Genomic DNA, 7,953 nt, shown 5'->3' on the forward strand with positions numbered 1-7,953 from the left:
ACCAGAGCTCTGTACAGTCGTCTTGACAATTTTCTGGAAGATATCAGCAAAACGGTTTGAGGAAGGGTGGGTGACAGGCCCTCAGTTTCAAGAGTGGGATGAACAAAGCCAAGCCCAAAAGCAAAGCCAGAGGCTATTCCCTAGGGCTGTAGGAGCCCAGGCTGAGGGCAGACACTTCCCAAGCTACTACTGCCACCATCCTGCAGCTGCTGCCCACATCTCTCCCCCACCAACCTTCACCTCTTGCCAGGTCCTGGGGTCACCCAGGGACTCGCTGGTGCTGCCACGCCCGGTGTCCTACCCTTCGCCCAACCAGACACACTCACCTCTCCTGTTGAGGGTCCATCTTTCTCCCATTGCCTGAGTCTGGGTACTGCGCTTAGAGGAAAGGACCGAGTCTCAGCGTGGTCATCTGTAAATCAAAGGTCACGATGCCCATTCTGCAGGCTGCGGTGAGAACTGAGAGGTGCTGTCTGTGGGGCCCCAGCTTAGAGGCCAGTGGAGGCCACCCAACTCCCTGCCCACCCACTGCAACCAGAGTTGCTTCAGGAATCTTGCTATGGGAAAGTGAGATCTGTCTCCAAGTATGGATATGGATATGGATGTGCTGTTCTGGACCACACATCTTTGCAAACAAAACAACAGGGACGGCAGGGTTGGAGAACCGCATTAGTCTGTTCAAGATGCTGTAACAGAGCACGGCAGACTGAGTATTTTCTGTTCGGAAGACTAGGAAACCCAAGGTGTAGGTGCCAGCAAAGTAAGTTTCACTCTGAGGCCTCATCTCTTGTAGGCATCGGCCTCCTCTCTGAAGCGTTCACGGCCCTTTCTCGTTGCCTGCGCTTGAGAAACAAAGCAAACCCTCTGCCATCTGTACACGTAAAGCCACTAATCTCATCAGACCAGGGTCTCACCCACATGACCTTATCTAACCCCAGTTACTTCCCCTAGCCTCCAACTCCAAATGCCATTACAGTGGGGGTCAGGGCTTCAGCACATACATTTGGAGGCCGGGAGTGAGGAGCATAAACATTTGCCCCATAATATAACAATACTTGGCACTGCTCTGACTCATTACTGCAGAGTTCCACGCTCCCTCCTGTGTCTCCACATCTGTCTTGAGGAATCACCGATTTATACAAGGGGTAATCAAAAAATTCAACGAACACTTGAATTTTCTTAACTGAAATTTAAATATGTAAAAGGCATATTTCCATGAATCCCCCTTGAAATATTCTCCCTTGCTCAGCTTATCCTGGCACGCTCACCTCTTCCTCCAAGTCCTCTTTCGCCAGTGTCTTCAGTTGCACTCTCGTGGCTGCCTTGATGCCTGTTAATCGATTCAAAACATTTACTTTTCACAGTCATTTTGATTTGGGGGAAGAGCCAGAAATGACACCGTGCCAGATCCGGTGAATAAGGTGGATGAGGATACACTGTAATGTCTTCATTTGGCAGAAATTGTCATAAATAGTTGATCAATGAAAGGTGATCAAAAATAGTGAATATTAAAATTCACTTTGTAAATAGGGAAGGGTAACGGGGGTGAAGGGAGGGCAGGGGAATGGGGAAAAAATGAGAAGCAAGACCTATTGTGTAAAGGTATGAGATCCCAATGATAAATGTAACTGTATTATTTGTTTTAAATGGACCCATAAACTTAATGGGAAAAAAAATTTAAAGATGTATTACAGTAAGAGACACATTGCCAGTAAGTCCCTTCAAAATATTCCCCTTTGTAGCCAACACATTTAGCCCGTCGTTCTTGGCAATGTGTCTTTTACTTCAATAACTTCTATTTAAGCCGGGCCTGGTGGTGCATGCCTGTAATCCCAGCACTCAGGAGGCTGAGGCAGGAGGATCGCTGTGAGTTCAAGACCAGCCTGGGCTACATAGTGAGTTCCAGGTCAGTCTCAACTACATAGTGAGACCCTGTCTCAAAAAACAAAAAAAAATTAAAAAAATAAAAAACTTCTATTTAAACATTCACCATATCTTCCCATCTCCCCCTGTGTCTCTAGGCACTCACCGTGGAGTAGGGTCCTGGACACCATCCCTCCTGCTCCAGTACTGACATCTCTGAGGCTCAAAAGTGTGGCTAAAGCACCAAGTCTTCACGGAGACCCTGGAGGAAAAAGTCTCCCACCCTGGCCAAGGCTGCTGCCCCCTCTTACTGCTTCCTCTGAAACTGCCAAGCAGCCCTGAGAACCTGCTCCTGGTGCAGAGCTACCGATGTGAACAGCCAGCGACCTCAGAGTCCTGAGCCAGAGCGGCAGCACCTTCCACTGTGGGCTGGGTGTCTCTAAGGCCAGGCCGGTGGTCCTCCTCCTCTTCGGAACGCAGGGCCATTCCACGGGGCTTCTGCTCACCGCACAGGGCACGGCCCTCGGCTCTCAACAGATACCGGGTGACTGGTGATGCCATGGGCTTGAGGGAGCCCTGGAAAACAGATGCTGTTTGTTTTGAAAAGGGCCCCCTGTCTCGTATCTCAGGCTCTGAGGCATTATTTTTCAATAAAAGGAAAATAAGTTGGCTCCTGGACCTAAAGCTTCTCAGCCACCATGCTACCAGTAGGTCCCTGGAGGGCCAAAAGAGGTCTCTGGAAGGCTCTGGAGTGGCTGGGTTGTGACTAACGGGCAAGAGCCACAGGGATGGGCCACTGTTTCACAGCAGCTCCCAGTGTAGCTCAGTGCGCGGTGTAATTGTTACCACGCTCTGTGTGCTGTGAAGATGTGCACCCTGGGCGTGCACTTCCTCCCGCCAAAAATAATGTGCACCATACCTGCTCTTTCCTGTTGCCCTGAAGCCCTTGGCAGCGTGAGCTGCGTCCTGACACTCCCTGACCAGAGCAAGCCACTGTGGCCTCATGGGGCCTTGCTAAATCATCGATCCCGGTGCCCCCATCTGCTGCAGAGGACACCCAGAGACTGATCCCAAGGCAGCAGCCTGCCAGGGGGATTTCAGTCTAGAACTCAGCGAGACCCGGAGCCACGAAACCAGGCCTGACCTCACCGCAGGCCTGAGCATGCAGACCCAGGAGGCCAAGAAGTCCCCACGAGGAGAAAAGCAAACGCTTTTCTGAAGACAGTGGTATCAGCTGATTCCTCTTAGGGACTCATTAATAAAATATCATAACATCTCATTAGAGGAGCACATGTAGAGCAATCACTGCTTCCAAAGGTCACAATTCCTGTAACTGTCCGGGAACAGCCTTAGCTCTGCAGAGCAGCTCCTATGCAAGATGCAGTCTGTCTGTGCCGGACGAAGTGAGTCAGCCCACAGCAGGGGAGGCCAGGACAGCCACGGAGGACTCCCAACTGCGCCGCAGCAGCCAACCCGGGCTTTTCAGCAAGATGAGCTTTCAACCCAAATGACAGCTCCCTTCTCTGTGGCTCTAAAGAGGATCTCCAAGGCTTCCAAATCATGACGGAAACAGCATTGCCTCGGAAGCCATTTCTCCGTACAATGCAGGATACAGCCCACCCAGTGCCTCCCCAGACTGTTTCACAAACTGCAAAACTCTGCACAGGCTGCTGACCCCCACCTGCCAGTCTCTCACGCCGGCAGGGTTCCCAGTACCGATCTGACTACCTCCTCTACTGCAGGCGTCCACGCACCCCTCTCCAATGCTCATGGGGCGTGAACTGCACGCCGAACCCTGTGTCCAGTGGCAGGGGATTAAGCATGAATGTGGAGGCCCTCGTCTTCCCAGGTCAGACTCACGAGCCCACTTTTTCACCATCTCCCTTTCCCTCGACAGGATGCAAGGCAACTGGAACACCAGCAGGTCAGTCCCGGCATGCTCAGGGACTCCTGCCTGCTCCTAGCCTGCTGCCTCCCTCGGTTGCTCTCCCTGAAGCTGTGGTCAGGAGCAAGTCACGAGTGCACGAGCTAGGCAGCCTCAGTGTGCGCAGAGCACAGAGCAGTGCCTGGAAAACTGGCCCTGCTTACTTCCCAGGCCACCCCCCAGTGCCCTGCAGAGGAGCTAAGTCCACGCTCCAGGGCCAGCCTCTCTAGCTTCCCTCACTGCTGTGCCACTTCCTAGTGTTCGCCCCAGCTCGGCCTGTCTTCCAGCGCCACCCTTCCTAGGCACCATGTTCCTGGGCTTCCACCCTTCCGGCTTCGTGCCCTGCATCCCTGCCCCACTCCCTCCTGTCCACCTGACTCATTCCAGTGCTGTCCCCCGCAGCCCCGGGTGGCCCATAGCTGAGCGGTAGACAATCCCGACTGCCGGCATCTCCTCAGACTTCCTGCTGCCTTCACTACCCATCCACCTGAGCCTCCATTCTGGCCACTGCCAAGCCCTTGCGTGGAGGGAACAGTCATGAGGCTTTGCTGAGTAGAAGCAACTGCCACCCCTGCCTTGGCAACAGCAGTGTCTCTGGAGACCGTCTTGCCTCAGCCCTGCCTCTCCCGCCGCAGCGCCCCGCAGCCCAAGAGGTCATGGGACCGCTGTGTCTGCCCTGACATTTCTCAGCTTCCTGAGGCCACATGGCCCAGGGGCTCTTCTTAAGGACTCAGACCCTGACGTGCCTTTCAGACCTGACTCTCCCGTTACTGGCTGGGGGACTTTGTGCCTTGGTTTCTCTTCTGGAAAACAGCGATAATAATAGGTCCTGTTTCTTAGAGTGCTTTAAGGACCGACTGTGGTTGGCATGGGCTTAGAACAATATCTGCTGCCAAGTAAGTGCTCTGCAAGTACTAGTAAATGTCCGGTGTCAGCCACTCAGCACCCAAAATTTTAAAACGGACTAAAAAATAGTCTATTATCTGCTCCACTGACCTCACCCCTCAAGCCCCCAAGTTAGCATGGCACGAGAGACACACGGAGTGGACCCTGCTCCGGCCTCCCTCCAGCCCTCCTGCTCCGTGCCCATCACCCTCAGCTGCGGTTGAGACCGAAAGTGTCCCCCAAACCTCTTATGTCCAGAGGTGGACATCTTTTGGAAGGTGACTAGATCATGGAGGTGACAAGCTATCCATGCATGAGTCATCTGATGAGTTCACAGCTCTCTGTGCTGCTTAGAAGTGGGGCCTGGTCAGAAGAGGGGCACTGAAAATGTAACCTGGGAAGGGTATGGGCTCATTCTGGCTCCGCCCACCTCACGCTGTCTCCTGGCTGCCATGATGTGAGCAACTTTCCTCTGCCCAGCCCTCCCACAATGCCATTCCCACCATGGAGCCAGCTAACACTGGACTGAACACACTGAAACCATGAGCCAAAACAAACCTCCTCCCCTTTAAGTTTCAGGGTGTTGAATATTTTATCACAGCAATGGGACAGTGACTATTACACCTGCGCGCGCACACACACACCAACACACACACACACACACACACACACACACACACACTGGGTTAAGTGGCCTCTCTCTTGCTCCCACAGCCCCCTGTTCACCTCCCTCTAGGCACTTCCCTGCTGTGTTCTACCGGCCTGATTTCCACAGCCGAAGAAACCCACTATCGCCTCTGCATGTCACACAGTGCCAACTGCCTAGTACAGTAGTTGCTCTATAAATATTGGATAAAAAAGCAGATGTCCAAGTTGTACTCTGAGTGAGTCATCAGCCCTATCTCCAGCTCCCCCAGTTGTTGTGCAAACAAGCACTGCTACCACCCAGACATCACTCCCAGCACTAGGACACAGCTTCTTTTCCAAACATGTTCAGATCCCAAATGGACAGCAAGGGCTGAGGAAGGACGTGTGAGGCAGAGTCAGCTCAGCAGAAGGCAGCAAGGATGAGCTTCCCCTCCGATGTGGTCTGTGCCAAGGGCACAGGAACTGATAGCCAGGCAGACTCATAGAACCAGCCTTACTGATGGCTGGCTAGTGAAGAAATCCTTTCTTTCCTGGCCTGCTTCCTCACCTAGAAAATGAAGGATTAAACCTTTATGCGCTCTAAGGATTCTTCCTACTCTAAAGGTGTTAGGTCCATGAATCCAGCCACGTCATTCCTCCATGGCAAACATCTTCAGTGGCTCCCCATCACCTTTAGAATCAAGAACCAACACTCTGCCAGCTAGCCAGGATGTGTGCTCTCACTTTGGCCAACTTCCCATCAGCTGAATCCCTTCACTTTGTGCCAGTTTGACAGATCTACTCCCTGCTCCTCCCTCAGAGGTTGTGGTCCCACCCACAGTGCCTCTCCTCTCTGCAGCTCTGCCATCCTCTCCCTCTACAGAGTCCAGCTCAAGTCCTGACTCTCCTGCATCTGTCCCAAGCCATTCCACCCATAGTGGCCTCGGCCCCCCTGGTTGGTCTGCATCTGTGACACATACGCTTTATTTGTTGTCTCAGATTCTGCCCTGTTAGATTCTACATATTAGTATTTTCTTCTCCCAAGGAACCTGAGCTTTTCGCTAAGAGGTCTCATCTTTCTTGCCTCCCTGTCACCGCACTTCACACTGTTAGTGAAAAGATTCCACTGAGCAAACACAGCTTGGACAAATCAGTAACTTTCTGAGTGCAACACCATTTTCCAAGAGTTCCTTGGTGTTCAGAGGACAGCACTGGATGTCATGCTATTTAGGGAGCTCTGACCTACCAGACACGAAGACAGTTTCCACAACCCAGAATGCCTGTTTGCTGATAGCCTCTGCAGGTGGCCTAGGCAGGACCCACCCTTGTGGCTCTGGGCTTCCTGCAGCTAAGAGCTCTGCATGTTATTCTAAACACTCTTCCCCTACAGTTGCCTCACTCAACCCACAAATCCTTAGCCTCAACACCGATGCTTTGAAAATAATCAAGGTTGGGCTGGGGATTTAGCTCAGTGGTTCCACCACCTACTTCACAAGCACAAGGTCCTGAGTTTGATCCCCAGTACCAAAAATTTTTAAAAATTAAAGAAAAAAAGAAAGAAAGAAAAGAAACTAAGTAGTTGCCATTTCATGGCTTTGTATTAGCATGTGTGCAGTTTGTACAATATAAAGAAAAGAAAAGAAAAGAAAAGAAAAGAAAAGAAAAGAATCAAGTCTGGCTGCCCAATCCCAGAATTGTGGGCACACATGCCCAATCCACTACCCACCTAGAAAAGAGCTACACAGGTGTGCAACCTTCATCCAGAGTTGCACCATACCATCGGTAAGTATACACACATCCTAGAAAGCAGCTGTGTGGACTAGAGTGGTGTGGCTGGCAATGGATCCCAGCCAGGACCCCACTCCAACCCCAGAGGTGTGGGCACTCATGCCCAAGACACAGCCCACCTAGAAAAGAGCTGCACAAGTGTGCAAGCTTCATCCAGAGTCCCACCATACCACTAGCCACAGTCAAGGACCCACCTGGCAAAGAACTACACAGTTGCACAAGTAACAGCCAGAGGCTGGCCCTGATACCATTGATAAGTGCCTGGGGATCCTAGCCAGAAGCCTACACAGACAACAGGAACCGAGATCACAGCCCCCAGACAACAGCTACATCAGGGCCCCAGTGAGAGGCACACCTAGATACCATCCCAAGTGTGCACAGGCCCCATCCAGAAGCCCACCAGACAATGGGTCAGCTCAGGGATATGGAAGACCACCATGCTAAACCCAGGAATTGGTTACTGGGGAGCAGCAGAGTAATGGCTGCTTCGTGGCTTGTTGAGAATTGAAGACCACTGGGTGAGCAAAAAAGTTGCCTCAACAAAGGCACAGCAGGCTGCATCTTTGAAATGAGAAGGCATGGAAGTAAGTCTCAAAACCAGACTTCCAGATCACCTAAGGCAAACCCAAAGGGAAATGAGATGCAACAATCTGATACTCAACCACCTGGACTCCCTCAACGGGCAACAAAAGAGGACCTGGAAGAAATGAAATCAGAAATAATTTATCAGATAACAGCAGAGATTGTGCCCATAGTGTAAAACATGATTAATAAATCTAGAGCGGACACAGATAAAAAAAAAAAAAAAGTAGAGGAGCTGAGAAACATGATGGAATCCCAACACAGAAAACAAATGGAATCTGTAA

General features: G+C 51.5%; 1 long non-coding RNA gene across 1 annotated transcript; it reads right to left on the reverse strand.

Annotated features, from left to right (window-relative positions):
• Positions 1–336: 336 nt before the first annotated feature.
• Positions 337–2,358, reverse strand: LOC117286849. Its single transcript, XR_004517970.1, has 3 exons — positions 2,030–2,358; positions 1,269–1,330; positions 337–412 (listed from the first exon to the last, which is right to left on the reverse strand). It is a non-coding gene; the product is annotated as an uncharacterized LOC117286849 (long non-coding RNA).
• Positions 2,359–7,953: the final 5,595 nt, after the last annotated feature.

This window comes from Fukomys damarensis, unplaced genomic scaffold, assembly GCF_012274545.1.
Source record: "Fukomys damarensis isolate Sample0158 unplaced genomic scaffold, DMR_v1.0_HiC HiC_scaffold_19, whole genome shotgun sequence".
Taxonomy (NCBI): Eukaryota; Metazoa; Chordata; class Mammalia; order Rodentia; family Bathyergidae; genus Fukomys; species Fukomys damarensis.